Source organism: Orcinus orca, chromosome 4, assembly GCF_937001465.1.
Source record: "Orcinus orca chromosome 4, mOrcOrc1.1, whole genome shotgun sequence".
Lineage (NCBI taxonomy): Eukaryota > Metazoa > Chordata > Mammalia > Artiodactyla > Delphinidae > Orcinus > Orcinus orca.
In genome coordinates, this window is record NC_064562.1 from 84,823,540 (window position 1) to 84,845,312 (window position 21,773).

Sequence of the window (21,773 nt, forward strand, 5' to 3'; positions counted from 1 at the left end):
AATTCAGCTTTAATCATTATGTAAGATCTTAATGACCTGCATATTGATATATTATATTTCTCCCTGATGCCTTAGAATTCTAAATTTAATTTTCCTTTGTCACTAATTGAAAAACAGATATGTTGCACAAATATATATAGTGTGTAAGCTGCCTTGAATAATTTTCAGGACCAAATGGGAAAGAATAAATTCAAAATAATACCGAGAAATAACTAAAAAAATTTTTAAAATTTTAAACATCACAGATCCAGAAATAGTGCAGGATTTGCTATGGCTTGAAAAGGCCAACACTTATTTCCTCTTATGAAGTTCCACTTATGAAGTTGCTTGTTTTATCCCCAAACCAATCCTCTTAAATAAGACCTTCACCCCTTCAAGAATCAATTCAATTTCCTTTTTTTTTTTTTCTGTGAAAGCTGCTCCTGAGAGCCATTGGTCATCCTATTATCCTCTCCTGCTAACTCTTACTGAAACAAAAAATTATCATCCAGCTAGGATGGAAGTGTCTCAAGATCAAGAAACGTTACACATGTTACGAATATTCTTAGTGAATATGCTTACTGATAAGAATTTAGAGTAAGCAGCTTGGAATTGCTACTTTGAATTGGGATCAAACTTGAAAATGCTGGTTTCACTTAGTCTCGCTTGTTTATTTATTCTCGTAAATACTGAGTCCAGACAAATTATGTACAGGCTAAAGCTGGTTTTGATAAGCTGTATCAGAAATACTGTGTAGCTTTAATGTAGATGGCACACTTTAAGGGGAGGATTAATAGAAATTTTGTTAAAAATGATATAATAAACATTTTTATTTATTGTTTAAGAATATAACTAAAGTTTACCTTCATTCAGTCTTGCTTCAATCAAATTTATTGAGCATCTATTTTGTGCTCAACAAGTATGAGACTCTGCAGTCATAATTAATCTATTATTACCTGTCCTACAGTTGGCTTAAAATCTTATGTAAATGGATATATCAGGCTGGATATATGTGGAATGAAGGTGATAGTAATTGTTTGGAAATACTACAAAGCAGCTTCCTTCCCATGAGTGAGGATGAAATAAATGCCCACCCTAGCTATCTTCCATTCCCCAGAAATTGACTTCGGTATACAAAAATTAAGTATGTAATAAAATTAATGTTTCAAATTAGTGGATAAATGATAGTCTTTCCAATAAATATTAGCAAAATTATATCTTTGGAAAATAATAAATAGAAGAACTTTCTAACACTTTTGCGTTAAAGACTTAAAGGTACAAAATTAAACCATAGTCTTCCCTCGGTGGCGCAGTGGTTGAGAGTCCGCCTGCCGATGCAGGGGACGCGGGTTCATGCCCCGGTCTGGGAAGATCCCACATGCCGCGGAGCGTGGGCCCGTGAGCCATGGCCGCTGGGCCTGCGCGTCCGGAGCCTGTGCTCCGCGACGGGAGAGGCCACAGCAGTGAGAGGCCCGCGTACCGCAAAAAAAAAAAAAAAAAAAAAAAAAATTAAACCATAAAAATAAAAGATAGGTACCTATAATATAATCATTCAGCATTTAATAAATGATTATTGAACATCTTTTCTCTTGGATGTATGCTTACAAAAGGAGAAAAATTAAGAGAAAATGTTGATACAGGTGAATATATAATTTTAAAGTTATTTTTAAAACATATACTTGAAAAGTAAAGTAATTAATCATAATACTTGAGGTACTTCCATTAAAGTAGGAATAATTAACACTATAATAGAGGTATGATATTGCAATGAGACAATAAACTTTTTTAAAAAAATAGAAAAGGAAAAAGTTAAACTTTCCTTATTTCCACATGGTGAGTTTGTCTAGAGAGAAAATCCGATAAAGTCTCCAAATGTATAAGAATATAGTAAGAGAGTTAAACTAACCTTCTGACATCAAAATCAAATAACGTTTAAATACACGTTAGTAGTATTTTCATACACAGCAGTTACCAAAAAAAAAAAAAAAAACCCATAATAGGAAAACGTATTCTATTACAGTAATAAAAAAAATTCTAATGTATCTAGGAATAACTGAAAAAAGTGTAAGAGCTTTATAGAGAATCTGTATAACATTATTGAAGGACATAAAATAAGACTTAGATAAGTGAAAAATGTGTGGCTGGGAAGATTCAATATGATAAAGCCATCCAAAAAAAAAAAGACAATAAAATCTGCAAGAAAAAAAGAGGGAGTATATGGGGGCACTTGTCTTTGAGATATCAAGACTTATTGAGCTATTGAAATTGAAAGAGTTTGTGTTTAGTTTGGGATTCATGTAGAGATAGTAAAAAACAAAATAGCACAACCAAATAAAGAGCATAAAAATATTCCTCTATTTTAGGAAAACTGGGAAAGAATGAGCTATTCAATAAATGCTATGGTGACAATTTATTGTCTATAAAAGGGAAAAAAGTAGGTTTTTACCTAATTTCATGCATGAAAATGTATTACAGGTGGATACATAATTCAAACATAAATCAAAACTTCAAAACTTTAGGAAACCTGTATAGGAAATATATTTATGATTTTGGTGTAGAGAAAGATTTAAAGATAAACGAAAGTATAAACTATGAAGGGAAAAGTTAATAGCGATAATCACATAAAAATGTAACCTTTAAATCAAAGACCCTATTAATATAGTGAAAAGTCAAGTCACACACTGAAAGAAGGTGTTTTCAGCAAATTTAACTGCCTAAAGATTAGTATGAAGAATTTATCAAAAAGGAAAAATCTCCCACAAGTAAATAAAAGAGAAAGAAAATAAAGACAAATAGCCACTCTAAATGAGGAATTGCAAATTGAAACAATGATATGCCATTTCAAAAGTATCAGATATGAACAATTTAAGAATGTCAAATATTGGTTAAAGATGCTCATATACTTTCAGGAGGCATATAAATGGATCTGAATACTTTGTAAAGCAATCTGTGCATATCTGATAAAGTCAAAGACGCACATGCCATTTGACCCAGAATTTCTACCACTAGGAACACACCATAAAGATATGCTCGTGCAGTCTAAGAATGCTGATCGCAGCGTTGCTTTTAATAGTGTAAAACTGGCAACGACCTAAATATTTATTTATCGGTTGGGAATACATAAATAAGCTATAGTTAACATAATGGAATGCAACACTCAAAATATATAAATATCTATATGCTTTTACACAGATAAATCTCAATATAAAACATTATGCAAAAACAAAACAATAAAAAGAGCTAGTATGGAATGAAATGAGTGTGATAACATTAAGTAAAGTTTAAAATATTTAAGTGCAAAAATCAGCATATATATTATGTGTATAGATATAGATTTGAGATAGGTAGATAATAGATAGAAAAATAGACAGAGTTCTATTGTAAAAATAGACAACAATGATAGGAAGGGTACTAGGTTTTAGGATATAAAACATACTTCAACTGAATCTATAATACTTTATCCAAGGAAAAAAACATGATATGTTTTGATTAATGGGTGTTATTATTCTACTCTCTCTACATTTCTAGGTATTTGAAATATTTTATAAAAGCTAATTAAAACTAATAAGTGACAAACTTGGAAGATATATTTATAATTTATATTTTTTAAAATATTGATACACATCAATAAGAGAAATAAATAAACCTAATAAGTAAATGTGCAAATGATTGTAACAGGCATCTCACAAAAGAAAGTTTCCAAAAGTTATATTAAAAATTTTCAACCTCAGTAGTAATCAAATTAATACAATATTTTAAAAAATATGAAGTACCAGTTTTATTCACTAGTTTGTTATTTTAAAAGGATTTAACCTCAAGCATCATGAATGCTGTAGAGAAATATAATTTCATACACTTTGGAGGCAGGATAAATTACCACAATCTATCTTAAGGATAGTTTGTAATACTAACAGTCATACAATATGCAATTTTCTGAATCTGTGGAATTTGTATTCTGTTTAATTGATCAGGGTTTCTGATTTAACCTAATATTATATATATATATATATATATATATATATATATAGTATCTTATATGAATGATATATGAAATATGTATCATATATAATATATAAACTTAGTTATATATATATCACATTCAATTATATATAATAATTAATAATATATGTATACACTGTGAAATGCTTACCACAACCAAATTAACATATCCATCACCTCACATAGTTACTTTTGTGTGTATGTGTGTAAATTCCTCTAAATGAGGAATTGCAAATTAAAACAATGATATGCCATTTCAAACGTATCAGATATGAACAATTTAAGAATGTCAACTATTGGTTAGAGATGCTCATATACTTTCAGGAGGCATATAAATGGATCTGAATACTTTGTAAAGCACTGAAGATCACTTAAGAACACTTAAGATCTACTCTCTTAGCAGATTTCAAATATACAATACAATAATTATTAACTATAATCACCATGATATACGTTAGATTCCCAGATCTTGCTCATCTTACAACTGGTGAAAGGGTACAAACTTTCATTCATGATATATTTTTATTACAATCACTATTAGTAAGGTTTGAATTTTGGTAAGGTAGCCACACTATTTTTGAAATACATATCCTTTGTTATGCTTTCACACTTTATTTTGTAGATTAAGTACTGTATTAATTTATTAAGAGTATAAAACCTGTGTAACTTTGTTATTACAGTAACTCTACTAATTAACTTTAGTATTTTTATCTGTGCTAATGGAAATAGTTTCATTTCATTTTTTTTTGCATATGTATTTATTCTCTAAAAGTTTATTATTTTCTTATAAAAAGGTCTTCGGTTTCAGGCTATATTAATAGCCAGTTATTTAACAGACCTTTAGCTGATAATATGAAAAATGTCTTTTTTTTTACTTTGTATTTTTCACCCTTCTTATTCATACATATATCATAATGTGGACTTCTGAGATTAAAATTGATATCATGTAATACAGCCAGGTACATTTTTATCTCTTTTTCATTTTACTTTTAATCATCATGCTATAACAATTTTAAAATTATTTTATCAAAAATAAATTCATATTTTATTCTTTTCTTATATTTATACTTCTTTTTAATTTCTTCTCAAATTACTATTTTCAATATTTCTACTATTTCCAATATTTCTTCTATTTCCAGTATTTTGAGTGACTACAAGGGTATTCTCTTCTTGTTTTAAACAGAATTCCTCCCAAATAAATATTAGATTTCTTGTTTAAAAATATACAATCTGGGGCTTCCCTGGTGGCGCAGTGGTTGAGAGTCCGCCTGCCGATGCAGGGGACACGGGTTTGTGCCCCTGTCCGGGAAGATCCCACATGCCGCGGAGCAGCTGGGCCCGTGAGCCATGGCCGCTGAGCCTGCGCATCCAGAGCCTGTGCTCCGCAAGGGGAGAGGCCACAACAGAGAGAGGCCCGCGTACCGCAAAAAAAGAAAGAAAGAAAAAATATACAATCTTACTAATAAAGTTGTTCCAAATTATTGCTTTTATTAAAAATACTAATTTTATATGTTTTAGTACGAAGAGTTAACATTTCTATAGGCTTATTACTTACCAATCCTATTTTAAACACTTGACATTTTTAGTGTTTATAATACCTTATAAGGTAGTGATACTATAATTAGTTCTGTTTTACAGATGAAGTCACTGAGACACAGAAAGTTCATTAATACATCCAAGATCAAACAATGAAATGTTGAAGACAGAATTCAAATTTATGTAGTCTAAAGACAATCTATACTCTTTACCAGTACACTATTAATTATAAAAAAAATTACCACTATAAAATACTTTTTTAACCTCTATTGATATAATTACATGATTTTTGCAAATTCTCGTATGTAATTAAGTGCATTTAGGGTTTATCCTATGACATGAGTGATTTACATTTTTAGAACAAGCCAGAATTAGAGATATTTTTTTCTTTAAGCACAACAGACCTATGCTCCCCAAGTGGAATGTTGTAAAGAGTCACTCTAAAAACTGGAAGTGCTTGGCATGTTGTGACATCTGGCTGACCAATGTGGACCTCTGGGTAGAAGAAAATCAAACAGAATGACTATTCAGGTTGCTACCAAGGAGATACTGCTTTAGACAGCATTTAAAATGTTGCCATTCATAACTCTGTTAATATGTAGAGATTCTGTTGTTATTTTTTTAGTAGGAACTATTTATACTTTTCATCTTACTTATTTCATAGACTAAATTTTTAGTACCTGGAATTAACTGAAGGACAAAAGCCAGGCTATTACCCAGGTGAACAGTTTTCTATCTAAACATATAGCCTTAGGGCTCATTCATTTACTCAAAAATATTTTTAGAATTATAAAACCAGGGCTTCCCTGGTGGCGCAGTGGTTAAGAATCCGCCTGCCAATGCAGGGGACATGGGTTCGATTCCTGGTCCAGGAAGATCCCACATGCTGCAGATCAACTAAGCCCGTGCGCCACAACTACTGAACCTGTGCTCTAGAGCCCGCGAGCCACAACTACTGAGCCCATACGCCACAGCTACTGAAGCCCCCATGCCTACAGCCGGTGATCCGCAACAAGAGAAGCCACCACAATGAGAAGCTTGCACACCGCAATGAAGAGCAACCCCTGCTCGCTGCAACTAGAGAAAGCCCATGTGCAGCAACGAAGACCCAACATAGCCAAAAATAAATAAAATTAAAAAAAATTATAAAACAATAAAAGATAAAAACTAACAAGGTAAACAAGGCTTCCCATGTGAATTACTATAAATGAGAAAAGAGCATTCCATACTACCCTGTAGTGTTAGAGAATTGAAACTTTCTGCTAGACCTTGAATTCACTGAGTTAAGCGCATGGGAGAAGTTGGGGCAGGTGGAAAACACAAGCAAAGGCTTCAGGTTACACAGTTTATGGCAATAAAGGAACTGGTGGTATTTCGGGGAGAACTGAACATTGTGGTGAGATGAGTGGAGTAACGGGAGGAAGAATGAAGGGAGGAAGAGGAGGAAGAACAGGAATGAGACCAGAAAAGGAAAGGAGATATGGTTGGGAAATAAAACTGTATTTTTCTGCCCCATATTAAATACACTCACCATTACTAAATGGAGATCAAAACATTACTAACATATTTTTATTTTGTTGTTATCAAAATTCTTCCAATTATTTTAAGAGGAAGTTGAAGGAAAATTGGGAAAACCTAGACATTTGGACTGATCTTAGAATGATACAGAGACAGTGTAATTTGTTAATTAAAGAATTAATCATTTTCTGAGTGAAGAAGCCAAATTTACAAAACCACTCTCCCTCTTGGAGATAAAATCTAAATCATCCAACATTTTAAGCAACAAAATGTTTTCTTCAGTCAAAAGTCACTTGTACTCTCTGCTAAAGCTGAATAAATATGGGGTGGAATATCTGGAAGTTGCAGGGCTCCTTCACTTCCTATAATCAGAAATGTATTAACCATAGACATGGAATGGTTCTAATGTGGGTTTAAGAAATGAAATACTATTTAATATGGACCCTCACATATAACTGTGGCTAGATAATCAAAGGTCAGCCGATCTTTAAGGAAAGCAACATCATGAAGTAAAAGGAATAAATTCCACAAGCAGAAAACTAAATCCTAATGGAAAGTAAAACTACTTTAAAGCAAATATAATAGCTTGAAAAAGATTTAAGTATAGACAGAATACCCAGTAAAATGAATAAACTGTTAGGCAAAAACAAAGGTCCATAATAACAACAAAAGTAAAAAACTGGGGCTCTAGGCATTTGAAATGTAATTGCAAATTTTAAAAGAAAATTTGATAGACGAATGACACAACTGAAGATTTTATTAGTGAGTCAGATAATAGAATCAAGTAATTATCAAGATTGCATTGCAAAAAGACAAAGAGTCATTGAAAAGAGATTCAGAAGTTACATAAGGAAAGAATAGAGGAAAAGAGGAACAAATAGTAAAAGAAATAACAATGTTCCAGAAGTGACAAAAGTTACTAGTTTTATAATTGAACAAGCTCATTAAATGTTAAACAGCATTAATCAGTATATTCTGGTATATTTTCAGAGCATCTTGGATAAATTCAAGATTGTCTTAAGAAAAAACATATTATTTTCATGGAAAAGAAAATAATTTGTCATTCTTATCAGCATATTTAGTACCAGAAATTCTTTATTTAACAAGAGAAAAACAAAGTTTATTAACCTGTACATCTGAAATTATTATCAACAAATTTAGTACCAGAAATCAATGAAGCAATGTTTTTAAAATTCTGAGTGAAAATGATTTTCAAGTGCTAATTCTGTACTCTCACAAACTAGCATTCAGTTGTGTTGACAATATAAAGCCATTTTTAGACATAAAAGGACTGAGAAAAGTTTGCCCCCTACAGATCCTTTTGGCAAGCATTACCTAAGGAATACTACAGCAAAACAAAACATCAATACAAAAAAGAGGAAATTAAGACAAAATTAAGTGATATGCAAATAAACCAATAAACTAAGTTATTCCTTAATTTTTCAGTTAAATGCAGTGAAATTGAAATCAATTGTTAAGCAATTATTCTGAAGCTATAGGCAAAAAGTACAGAAATTAAACATTTATGAGTTAGAGGAGGTGCCATGACGTTGACTGGTTGTGATGAAATAAGAAGGAACAGATATTTTGAATAAGCCATACTTCTTTTAAAAATTATGAATTGGGCTTCCCGTGTGGTGCAGTGGTTGGGAGTCCGCCTGCAGGTGCAGGGGACACGGGTTTGTGCCCCGGTCGGGGGGGATCCCGCATGCCGCGGAGCGGCTGGGCCCGTGAGTCATGGCGGCTGGGCCTGCGCGTCCGGAGCCTGTGCTGCACGGCGGGAGAGGCCGCGGCAGTGGGAGGCCCGCGAACCGCAAAAAAAAAAAAAAAATTATGAATTAAAACAAGCTACAATTTATTTAATGCTTACTACATGTCTATCACTGCTGTAAGTCTTTTATTAAGTCATTTATACCTAACATCTTTAAACTCTGGCGACATTGTCTTCATTTCAGATTTCTTTAAAGGAAGAACAGATGCGAAAAGCAACTTGCTGTTGGTCACACAGCTTAGGTATGACAGAGCCAGGGTTCAAGCTCACAAAGTCAAAATCTAAAGCCAGTATTATCAACTACTATGCTACAGTGCTTCTGATGGAGAAAAGGTGGGGCATAGACAGTGAAATATCCAAAAGCTGGTGAACAGATAATGAAGAATTTCCCCCGAAGACAAGCAGTAACTAAGGTTGTAGTTGAGTAATAATGAGGGTAGGACATCTGAGATAAGACCGCATATGATTGAAGATCTATGCACCTGCAGAGAAGCTAAAAATACCCATACTGTGGGCTGCCGTGAACGCCTTCCACTTCCAAGTTCATCATGATATCTGCTATCACTACTGGTTTCAGCATTTTCTGTGTGCCCACATGACCCAGTATTGTGGCTGGGATTTCTGTGTTCAACACTATGATATCCATTCTTACAATAAAGCCACTCAATCAAAGCTCTATGAGGAAAAGAAGCTTTTTCTTTAATTCACCAATGTATATCCCTTATCTAGAATTTTGTCTGACACAAAATATGTATACAATAAATATTTGCTGAATGAATGGATAAATAAATTCAACAATATTTATCTAATGTCTAATATGATCCAAGTACTATTCTAAATACTGAGTATACAGCTCTGAACAAAACAGATAAAAATACACCGTTGCCATCATGGAGTTTATATTCTGGTGAGGGAAATGGACCATAAGCAAATATGTAAAGTACACTGTATATTTAGACAGTTACAGGAGAAAAAAATTGTAAACCAGGGAATGAAAACCTGAGAAGGGATGTGTTTGCTGAAATGTTAGAAATGGTCGGCAGGCAGACTGCATTGAAAAGATGACATTTGAGTAAAGAGCTACAGATAGAGACAGAGTGAGCCATGTAGATCTAGTGAGGACAACCCTTTCCAACAGAGAACAGAAAGTGTAAAGATCCTGAAGTGGAAGCGTGTCTGGTGTGTTTCAGGAGGCCAGTGTTGCTAGCACAGTGAGAGGCAGGAAAAGCAACCGGAGGTGGGTTAGTTACAGGATATATTCTGAGTAAGATGGAAAGCCTGTGGAAGAATATGATGTGGGGAATAACACAGTTCGACTTGCTTTTTAACAAAATCACTCTAGCTACTCTGGAATACAGGCTTCTGGAGAGTAGGGGGGGAAGGAGTTATATCACTAATCCAGGTGAAAAAATTATGATAGGGGTGGTGGTGATGAGAAGTGGTTATATTCTAGATACATTTTGAAGCTAGAGTTAACAGAACTTGCTGACTGGATATGGTGTGTGAGGGAAAGAGAGGAATTAAGGATGACTCCAAAGTCTCTGAGCTGAGCGGATAGAAGAGTTCTCATTGTCCGAGACAGGGACTGTGTTGAAGGACAGTTTGGGAATGGGGGTTTGTGTCCTAAGTCAGTTTGGGACAGGCTAACTTTCATCTATTTGGATGACTTCATGTCAAGGAAGAAGTCTTGGCTGGATGTGTAAAGTTGAAAGCCATCAACATGTAGACAATATTTGTTATGGACTTAATTGTGTGCTCCCCCAACATTTTTATGTTGTGGCCCTACCCTCAATGGGACTGTATTTGGAGATAGGCCCAGTACTTTAAAGAGTAAATCAACGTTAAATGAGTTTATAAAAGTGGGGCCCTAACCTAATAGGACTGGTGTCCTTATAAGAAGAGGAAGAGACACCAGGAGTTCACACACAAAGGCCAGGTGAGGACACAGCAAGGAGTCAGCCATCTGGAAGCCAAGGAGAGGGGCTTCAGGAGAAACTAAACTTGCAAACACCTTGATCTGGAACTTCCAGGTCCATAACCATGAAAAAATAAATTTCTGTTGTTTAAGTCACCCAGTCTGTGATATTTTGTTACGGCAATCTTAGCAAACTAAGATGACATTTAATGCCGTGGATTGCATAATTTCACCAACATTGTGAGTATAGTAGAAAAGGAAGAAATTCAAGGTCCCCTGGGGCTTTTCAATCTTTTGAGTTTGAGGTAGATGGAAAGGAACTAGAAAAAGAGACTAAGAAGGAACAGCAGGTAGGAAGAAAACCAGAAGAATTTGGTGTCCTGAGAGCCAAGGTAGGAAAGTATGTCAAGGAAAAAGAAATGATTAACAGTATCAGTTACTGCTAACCAACATGAGGCCACAACCAATCTTTCATTAGTCAGATGAGAAATGCATTTTTTTTTCCAAAATTAGTGAATTTTGAGGTCTGTTTCAAATTATTTTGATTCAATCTAATTAATATTTTAAAGCTAAACCAATATCAGAATGGAAAGTCTTAAAATTTTCTTTTCAGAGAAAATAAATTTTCCTTTTTAAAAGTTAGTGATGTGTATAAATTTTATAAATTGACAGTAAAGAGCCAAAAGATGAAGAAAATTCATATTCTAAAATTGTAAATATCCAGTATTAGCACATTATCTTGTTGTGGCATTTGTTTCATTGCTAAAAGCTAGAAACAATAAAAATTCAATAATTGGGCTTCCCTGGTGGCACAGTGGTTGAGAGTCCGCCTGCCGATGCAGGAGACACGGGTTCGTGCCCCGGTCTGGGAGGATCCCACATACCGCAGAGCGGCTGGGCCCGTGAGCCGTGGCCGCTGGGCCTGCACGTCCGGAGCCTGTGCTCCGCAACGGGAGAGGCCACAACAGTGAGAGGCCCGCATATGGCAAAAAAAAAAAAAAAAAATTCAATAATTGATTACATGAAAAGTGGTTCTTTGTTAAAGAGGAAAAGGCAACTTATATTTATAACAGGAAAAATAAAGGTATGGGTAAAAAATAGGGAAAGTGGTAAGAGATTCCATTTTGAAAAAGTCAATAATTAAAATCTGAACTTAACAACAAATTAATTACTTCAGTTCTGAGAGAGAATAAGTAGTTATTCCAACCTTACTTTAGCCTCTCATTAGCAATCTATGATGAATATACACAGGGCCCTAAAGCAGTGTTAATTTAGCAGTGTGCAAACGTTTGATTTAGAGTTTAGTCAGGTGCTATGCATGAAATAATCACAAAGGTATTAAGTCATCAAGACGTTAAGTATCTTGCCAATATTCCACAGAGTTAATAGCCAAACAGAAGTCAGTGTGTATGTGTGTGCACGTGTGTGTGTCTGTGTAAGGAATACATTATTAGATTTTAAAGTTTTTTATTTTTGCTATTTATAGATACTCTTTCCTATTTTATTTATTCATATTCCTTTTTGCTTCCAGTTGTTTCTTATTTATTTCTTTGTATTTAGCCCTTATGTGGTTTCCTACAGTGGTTTTCAAAGTACAATTCTCCTAAAAGGCTATCTTATATTTCCTCAATATTTCCCTGAAGTAATACTGTATGCAGTATTCACTTAAGAAAATGTTCATTTTTTATTTTCCCAAGAGTTTGAGTAAATGCATGAATAATGCAACCATCAGCAAAGCATCATACTTATGAAAGTATTATGGAAGGTGTGCATAATATTAAGTAGTTGCCAGAGTCATGAAACTTTTCTCTGACAGTTATGTCATATTTAGAGCATGATGTCAAATACTCCTTTAGACTCGTTGTATGCTAACACCAGCAGGGAGTTTAACAATCCGACCCAAAACTCTGTTTTTAAGGTGAGAAATAGTAAGATATATAGCAACTATATGATATGCAGAAGGCATCTAGTAACTTACAGACCTAGAATTCCATTCCAGGTCATTTAACTCCAATCATCACTCTTTCCAAACATCTCATTATCCTTTCTTCAGTTAAAAAATAGTACTAATTTTGGTGCTACTCAAACTGCTTTTAAAACAGTCTATGCTGTTTACTAAGAATTAAATTTTCTAATAATAGCAAGTTGGATATTTTAACACCTAGTTTAAAAACTGATTCTACTCTCATATCATATCGACCAAGGAACATCATTTTGTTCATTAAATTGTCTGCATAATAGAAATTTTGTCACCTAGGGGATGGTAAAGAACATTTCTGGATTTGATTTTCCTTTTTTTAAGAAAATTGTTAAGCAATTTTATAATTCACTATGTGTCATTATGTCATTTTAACGATCAATTCAAATGATCATGGTTTTCCAAAAATTGCTATTAAGTCATTATTAAAAGAGCTTGAACATTTGTAATGATGTAGAAAAAATAATAGAGATAATAGGCTTGGCTTTTCACTCAATACCCAATAATATGAATTTTTATAGGGCAAAATATGAAGCATTTTATAAGAATCTTGGCTTTTTCAGCCTGGTTCATATTTTATGGAAGGCAACATGCTACGTTTGGGGACATAGGGAATCACGACCCTATCTTTTGCCTATATTATTTATATTGTTTTTTCCTTCATTGAACTCCTCCTCCATTACCATGTACTTGATATTTAATTAATGATGAACAGTTCCCATTTTCTGTATAAACAGCAGCAAGACTTTTACATGCTGGATTCTATCACAGCAGTGCTTTTCTGCCCATCTCATCCTGGAGAATATCAAGATGTAATTCTCCCTAGTACTCCTCCAGCTGCTGTAGTATTTGGTTAAAACCTCTATTTGAATATTTTTGCCATAGCTCTATAGTTAGCTGGATATACTTTTTCCCTGCTAGGTTGTGTCCTCTAGGAAAAATATTGTGATAGTATATAGCAAGAAATCCTGGTATTGATACATTGTAGGAGATCAAAAATATGTCAAATAAATGAAGAATGGAATGAATAAAAAAGATAAGAAAGGGCCATATGAATGAACAGAAAAATCTTAATGAATTGTCTTGTTAATCAGAGAGAGTAAACATATTGCAAAACTAACCGATGCCTATTCCTGGCTTGTATAGTACACTGATAAACAGCAGACAAATCTCCACAAATTAAAGCAGACAATTAATGGCAGCACTTTCTAACTAATGCTCTGAAACCGTTTGTTGTTGTTTTTCGTAACTCAGGAGTGACTGTGACATGTCCCAAGCAATACAATGTCAAGAAGAATGTTATGGGTTACTTTTTGGCCAAGATGATTAAATATCTAGTGTGCTTTCCTTTACTTTTCCTCTTCCTCCCGCTTCAAAGAAGCTAGAAAAACAAAAGTCTAAGATAGAGGAGCCACAGGATGGAAGAGGCTCAGATCCCTGAGTCAGTACCTGGAGGAAATCTACTCAGAATTTAAATGAGTAAACAACATTGGACCTTACATGAGGGAGAAGTAAACTTTTAGCTTATTATGCTGTGTATTGTTTGTTATAGAAGCTAGGGTTAATTACCATGACAATGTATAAAAATGAGTAATCTCAAAAACACAATGTTAGTATAAAAAGCAAATTGCAGGGGCTTCCCTGGTGGCGCAGTGGTTGAGAGTCCGCCTGCCGATGCAGGGGACACGGGTTTGTGCCCCGGTCCGGGAAGATTCCCACATGCCACGGAGCGGCTGGGCCCGTGAGCCGTGGCCGCTGGGCCTGTGTTCCGCCACAGGAGAGGCCGCAACAGTGAGAGGTCCGCGTACCGCAAAAAAAAAAAAAAAAAAGCAAATTGCATACTATATATAAAAATATTAAAAGCATGATAAATAATGTTATTTTGTATACATATGCAATAGTAATACACAAGTATGCATGGAAAGAGAACTACATTTAAGATGGAAGAACAGTTGTAGTGGCGTACTGAGGAAGTTTCAACTGTTTCTGTAATGTTTTGATTTTATCAAACAAGATCTGAATCAATTTTGACAAAATGTTAGAATTTAATAGAGCTGAATGCGAAGCGGTGGATGTTTGTTATATGATTTTTTGATGATTTTTTCCCTGTATTTTGAAATATCCAAAAATCAACTTTTAATGATTGGGAGGAGTTCAGAGAGAAGTCTATAAATCATGAAGAGTTGGGGAGAAAATTTGTACATATTCATCAAGCATATAAGATGTAAACACAAATCATAAAACTTGAAAAAAAGGATGTCTTTTCTCTTAATGGAGAAATATATTTTACTTAGAAAGTATAAACGTATGAGCTGTCCCAGAGTTGGAACAGTTTAAAGATACAAAGTGAAGCAGGGATTAGTCCAATTCAGAAATCCCAGCACAAGTTGGAACATACTCACCACAGAGAAGAGGTATGCATGCCCCAAACAGATCTCCCTGGGAACAGCCTGGCCCTGGCGTCTGGGACATCCCTGCTTTCCAGTCAAGCATGATCATTTGGCCTCATCTACGACCTACTCTCACCATTCCTGCACCTAGTTTTTAGCCCCAGGCAAGCTGCACACAATGCAGATGTCCTTGGCTCAGCCCCACATCCGTCTTGCTGCCAGTTTTCTTAGTATTTGCTGCCCAGGCAGTTCACAGCTGGGCTGAGTGCCTATTGCAGCCCCCTCAGTCCAGGGCAGGACCACAGTTGCAGGCTTGGTGTATGTCTGCACAAACAAGCAGGAAAAGAGGACCTCGATCACATCTCTGGGTTTATTCCTGCAGCAGCAATGGATAAAGCTGTGTTGGTTCACAAACTGGCCCCCTTACAAGGAGGGCAAGGAGAGGCTCAAGAAAAAGGCAGAGTGCTCCAGATTGGTAGGTGGCAGTGCTAATAAGCAAGGGAACTTACATGCGAGGCTCGTCTTGGGTGCTGCAAGATGAGTAGATCTCTGCACATGACCCCCAGAATCTTAAAACTTTATACAGAGGTCTTAACAGGGTTCAGTCACGTATTCCATCCAAATGGTCTCAACAACCCCTTACTCTCTCAAGCCTATGTCACTGAAACAGCTCCCAGTGTGCCCACAGTGGGCAGAATGTACATTTCAAGGACAGGGAAGGGGGGAGAAGCCCGGGTCAACTAGCAGTCCTGTCCTCTCCATGACCTCCTCCAACAAACTGGAAAGTCTTTGAAGTTTGCCCAAGCCTCCTGCATCTTCTTTCGGAAGCTTTCCCCACTCTTACATTTCCTTTCATTTTTTTCGGTGCCTCAGCCACCTTTGAACTCCATTCACCACTGAAACTGCAAATTGTCTAAAGCCCTCATTTTCACTTTGACTAAAACTTATCCACACCAATATGTTAACTCCCTAATGTTTTAACACTTTTAAACTTTTGACCTCTAGCTGTAGAAAGACTTTCTCTCCATCAGTGGCAATGAGTTAAAAAAATAAAGTGTCAGTTTCAAAAATTGAATATGTTAGTTATTAATATAAAAATTGAATATGTTAGTTATTAATTAGCTGACACTTTGTTAGTGCTCACTGTTCCAGGCACTCTTTGAAATGTTTTAACATGTATTAACACATATTTAATCCTTGTTAGCAATTCTATAAAATGGCACTGTCGTTATCCTTATCTTGCAAATAATGAGTACAGAAGCCCAGAGTAGTGAAGCAACGTTCCCAAGGTCAAACAGTTAAGCAATGGGGGAGCCAGGATTAGAAAAGATCAGATATTAATATTCCAGCTTTGGGGAAGAAGAAACAGGAACATTGCTACATAAAAATATAACATGGTGATGCATGATAATTTCACCACAATAAATGGTGTGAGGGAAATAAGCCAATATTTCAAGTGATTAGTTAACTTATACTAACAAAATAATTTCTTCATTGCTTATCATATTTCCTTCGTTAGTATGCAAAACAATGATTGCTGTGTAATCATTAAAGGAACACTGGAGTAGGAGACAGGGAATTGATCTAGATAATTTTAGAAGTTCTTTCTGCTCTAATAGTCTGTGAAAGGGTCCTGTTAGTTTTTTGGCTATGTTTTATTATAGTTTGTTGCTCTGATAACATAATCAGCTGATCACATCTTACACATTTAAAAAAAAAGAAAGCCTTTGCCCCTAATGTCTACTGTTCAGTGTCTTAGTTTTGAGCCCTATTATTCAGCTGATTGTGAGCTGACTCATGAGTCTAGATACCTGTTGAACAGTCATTCCACTTCAGACAGGGACTCCAGTGCTGATTCAGCTCTGGAAATGTTAGTGTGTATTCAGATGAGAGGCATCTGGGGTCCAGTGGAAAGGGCTAAGAATAGCCCACTTGGCAGCAGTGAGGTGGCAAAGCTTAGAAGACACTGGGAAGTGGAAATAGGCTTGGGACAGAGATGGAAAGAAAAACCCAGATAGCAGGAGGAGGACATGAACATCAGGAAGTGTAAACAACAAATTGGTCTCAGTGAAGACTAATAACAAGCATCGTAGTGAAACCTAACATCAAGAAGAGTGTGTTCACACAAACGATCAGGGCACATCCTTGTGAGGCTGAAAGAGAAGCAGCATCAAATGTCCAAGTTGTCATGCTGAGAGTTGTACCAGGGAAATCTATAAATAGGGGAACTCCAGCCCAGGAATCTGGAAATTATGCATGGGGGGATTCTACTCCCTGGACAAGCAGAATAAGAACAGGACTCAGGTTCAAGTCTACGCTATTAGTGAGAGATTGAGGCTCAGAGAATAAGGCAGAACTTGGGAGTAAGTTCAGAATCATATAAACTGCGTGGTAAGTTGAAGCCTGGTCCCAGAGTGTTCTGATGGAGTTCCTTACACGAACCTTGCCTCAGATATTCTTTCAAAGGAGAGATTTTCAACCTCATCAGTACTTTCAGACCTAAGCACTCCTTTTTCTTCTAGTTCCTCATGTGAGAGCCCAGCAAGAGTTTATTTTTGTTGCAGCCATTATGTCAGAGGAAGGAATGTGAACCTGATGCTTGTAAGGTTTATGGAAGAGAAATGCCAATGCACTTCCTGCTACATTGCCTTGCTACTTATGAAAGGGAGGTTGAGACAGAGTGTACCACTCATTGAGAGAGCTTCCTTGAGTATGCACCAAATCTCAGACTAAAAATTTGGAACCGAACAGCCACATTTATCCAGAGGTAAGCAGAAGCCTGGTTAAAGTGTCAGCAGTAGCAGCCACATAATTCTTGGTTTATCTGCAAGGGCTTGGGTAGCCCATCCAAATGTCTTGTTTTGAGAGCTACTAGGCAAATTATTTTTTAAAAAAGCTTTTAAAGGACATACATCTATTTTTTAAAAAATATACTGAATTTGGATGAAACCTACAGTATCTTAACAGCTTCGGTTTTACTTTCTTTCTGGTCCATCCTGGAGACCACCCATCCTCTCTTATATCAACCTGTCTCTGTCAACACATGATGTTTTTAATTCACTTGTTCTTATCCAGAAGAGCAACCCTGAAACCCTCTAACTTAAATCACCTCAACTAATTAACTTCCATTTCTACAGTCAAATTACAGAGCACAATTAGTGACAAGCCATAATTATGTGGATTGGTATGCTTACTGACATGGCCTCTGACATAATCTGGACCATCGGGGCCACTCATTTTATATGTCTCTTGTTAATCTTAGTAGATGGTGTTGATTAATAGTGTTGAGTACATTAGCTTTAGGTGTTATTCCTTAAAATTATATAAATAAACCGTAGAGTAAGTACATTATATTAATGGTATTTTTTAAAGTCTAGCTATAAGGAAAAATATTTTATTTTTTCCCAAATGATAGTCCATATCAGAAGTTTAAAAGTTTCCATTCTTTTTGTTCTAACATAAGCTTTCTACTCACCTCTTTGTACAATCTCATCTACTCACATGGCTTTATTTACCACTTAAAATCTCCAACGTATATTTTAGGTTCAGAACACTGTTCTGAACTTAAGTGATGATTGGATCCCCTTGGATGTCTTGTAGTTGTTATCTCCAGTTTCCTGCCCTCCCACCTCCCGTGTTCTGTATTAAGCAGCACACCCCAGCATTAACCAAGACAAGAATCTGGGAGTCATTTCTTGTCACCAACAAATGCTAACAGTGCCTATCCTGCCACCTAATATTTCTCTAATCTTTCCACTTATTTCCAGCCTCAATTCCCATTCCACTGTTCTAGTTCAGAAAACAAGCCTCATCTATAATATTGCAAGCACCCCCTAATTGGCCTCCTTGCCTCTAGAGCTTCCTTGCTCCACACCATTCTTCACCCAGGCTAACTCTCCTCACCTCCCATCACCATAGTCACAACCAGAATGACCTTTTCAAAATGCAAATTTGATTATATCAATCCTGAGATAAATTCCTTTAATGCTTTCCCAGTGCTGTTAGGATATGAATACCTTAGGACAGCTTAAGTCTTCCCATGACCTGGATCCTGCCCATCTCTCTGGCTTCTTGTTCCATCTCCCTCAATTTTTCTCCTTTCTCTAGAAGGAGTTTCTTGTTATCTATTCGTTATTAACTTCTAGCGTAACTTCACAATGGTCAAAGAGTACAGTTGGTATGATTTCAGTCCCTTGACATTTGTTTTGATTTGCTTTAAACCCCAGCATGTGGTCACTTGGGGCAATGTCCCATGTCATTTGAAAAGAATACATACTTTGCAGTTGTTAGGTGGAGCAGTTTATAAGGTCCAGTTTGTTAACTGTGCTGTTAAAATCATCTATATGTTTACTACGTATGTTGTCTGTTTGTTCCATTATTTTTCAAGAGAAGTATGTTAAAAACTCCCACTATAATTGGATCTTAGTTTTGTCAATCCTATAGTGTTTTTTAAGGCTATAAATTGAAGTGCAAACAAATTCAGAATTATTATATCATTCTGGTGTATATATGTCTTTTTCAATATGAAGCATCCACCTTTTTCTCTAATGATCCTTGGAGATTGTTTCCTTTATCTGATACTATGACATGTGAAAATATGGGGGTATACTTTACCTAAAAATTATTTGTGTTCTTTTTAAAAAAAATTTTTTTAATTAATTAATTTTATTTATTTATTTTTGGCTGTGTTGGGTCTTCATTGCCGTGCACAGGCCTTCTCTAGCTGCGGTGAGCAGGGGCTACTCTTCATTGTGGTGCACGGGCTTCTCATTGCACTGTCTCCTCTTGTTGCAGAGCACAGGCTATAGGCATGCGGACTTCAGTAGTTGTGGCGTGTGGGCTCAGTAGTTGTGGCTCGCGGGCTCTAGAGCGCAGGCTCAGTAGTTGTGGCACACGGGCTTAGTTGCTCCACGGCATGTGGGATCTTCCTGGACCAGGGCTCAAACCCACGTCCCCTGCACTGGCAGGTGGATTCTTAACCGCTGCGCCACCAGGGGAGCCCTGTGTTCTTACTTTTAAAGTTAGTCTTTTTTAAGTGACATACACTTAAGCTTTATTTTTGCTATTCAGTCTGGCAACCTTTGTCTTTTAATTGCAATATTTACTTTTAAATTTAATGTAAATATTGGAATATTGGGTTTAAATCCATCATCTTACTACCTTTTCTATTTGTCCCACCTATTCTATGTTTCTGCTTGGATTCACATATTGCAATATTTTGTGTTACAAGCAAAGTCAAATATGTTGAAAACAGCATGTTAATTATAGAACCTTATGCAAAACACAGATATAATACTTTTCAATGCTTAGCCTTTACAATGCCTTATTTTAGAAGCAGTTTGCCTACAGGACACATTCTTTATCATAATTAAAGTCATTGTAATCAAAACCAAGTGAAGCAATTTGATTTTGGAGTGATTTTGTATTCACGATGTAAGACAAAGTATAGAGGTGGTAGATGTACCAGACCCATAAAAGTACAGAGTTCTATCTTTATGATTATTACAAGGTAATTTTTATACATTTTTACTGCAAACTTTGTGGGGTTATACACTCTGGAATAATGAAATAAATTATACTATGTTAAATATCTTTTCCAAGAGCCAGACTCTTTCAGTATAATATAATGAGGGGGCTGTTTGTGAGGGTTAGCAAGCCTTATGAAGTTTCTGGAAGCCAATCCTAACCTAAAATCAAAATGTATTGTCATTATTTGATATGGAAGGGAATAGCAATAACACACCTTTTATTATAATTTTGTTGTAAACAACTCAGTTGAAAGGATTCCATTTCAAAGAAAAACAGTTTGATTATAGCAAGCAAGGAGAAAACAAAAAGAAATCATTGCTTCTTCATTAGATGACTTGAAAAAACGTATCAACATTTCCCCAAATCAGATACTTAAAAGTTTCAAATAAATTTTTTAAAAAAGAGCAAGAAGAAAGGAAAGAAGAGCATCTTTATACTCTTAGAAAGGGCTAAAATGCTGAGAGTTGGCTGTAAATAAGTTGAGTAGAGGGCAAATTAAATGAAGACATTGCTTAACTGAGCTCCATATGCTGCAGCTCGCCTACCTTAAGATTTAGGTAAGGAGATTTGATAGGCATCTCAGAGTCATTGGTTCCTAATTTTAGAGAATTTGCAGAGGGAGAAGCAATGTTCTCTGTGACAGAAAACAAAAAGGCATTTTTAGTCCTTGTATCTTCAGAAAGCCTTTTAAAAAGCTGACTGTAAGTTAAGATAGATCACTGATAGTCTCTACTTTATGAGTACTGAATGTTTGCACTGCTTCACTGCTTTCACTTGAATTCCTCTTTCTTTTAGTATCAAAGGGTTCCTTTCCAGAGACTGTGCTCAAATCACATTGGCTATGTTTTCAGCATTCACCAGATTCAAAATTTTACTGGATGGTTATTCTTCACCAAGAACCACTTTTTTTTTTTTTCTTTTAATCAGTTGGGGAGAGTTTCTGGCTGTGGGACATTAACCTCTGGAACCAAGAAGCCAGGTGGTGTTTGGCCTCAGCCCAGGACTGCCCTTGGCTTGGACTAGCCAAGGGACTGGCTCTACCTGCTTCCTGGCCTCTCAGCATCCACTATTTATATTTATGCCTTAGCAGAAATTACAAATAACTACATGCCAGACTCCGTGGGAAATGCAAAATTATGGAAACTATAAATGTTAAGC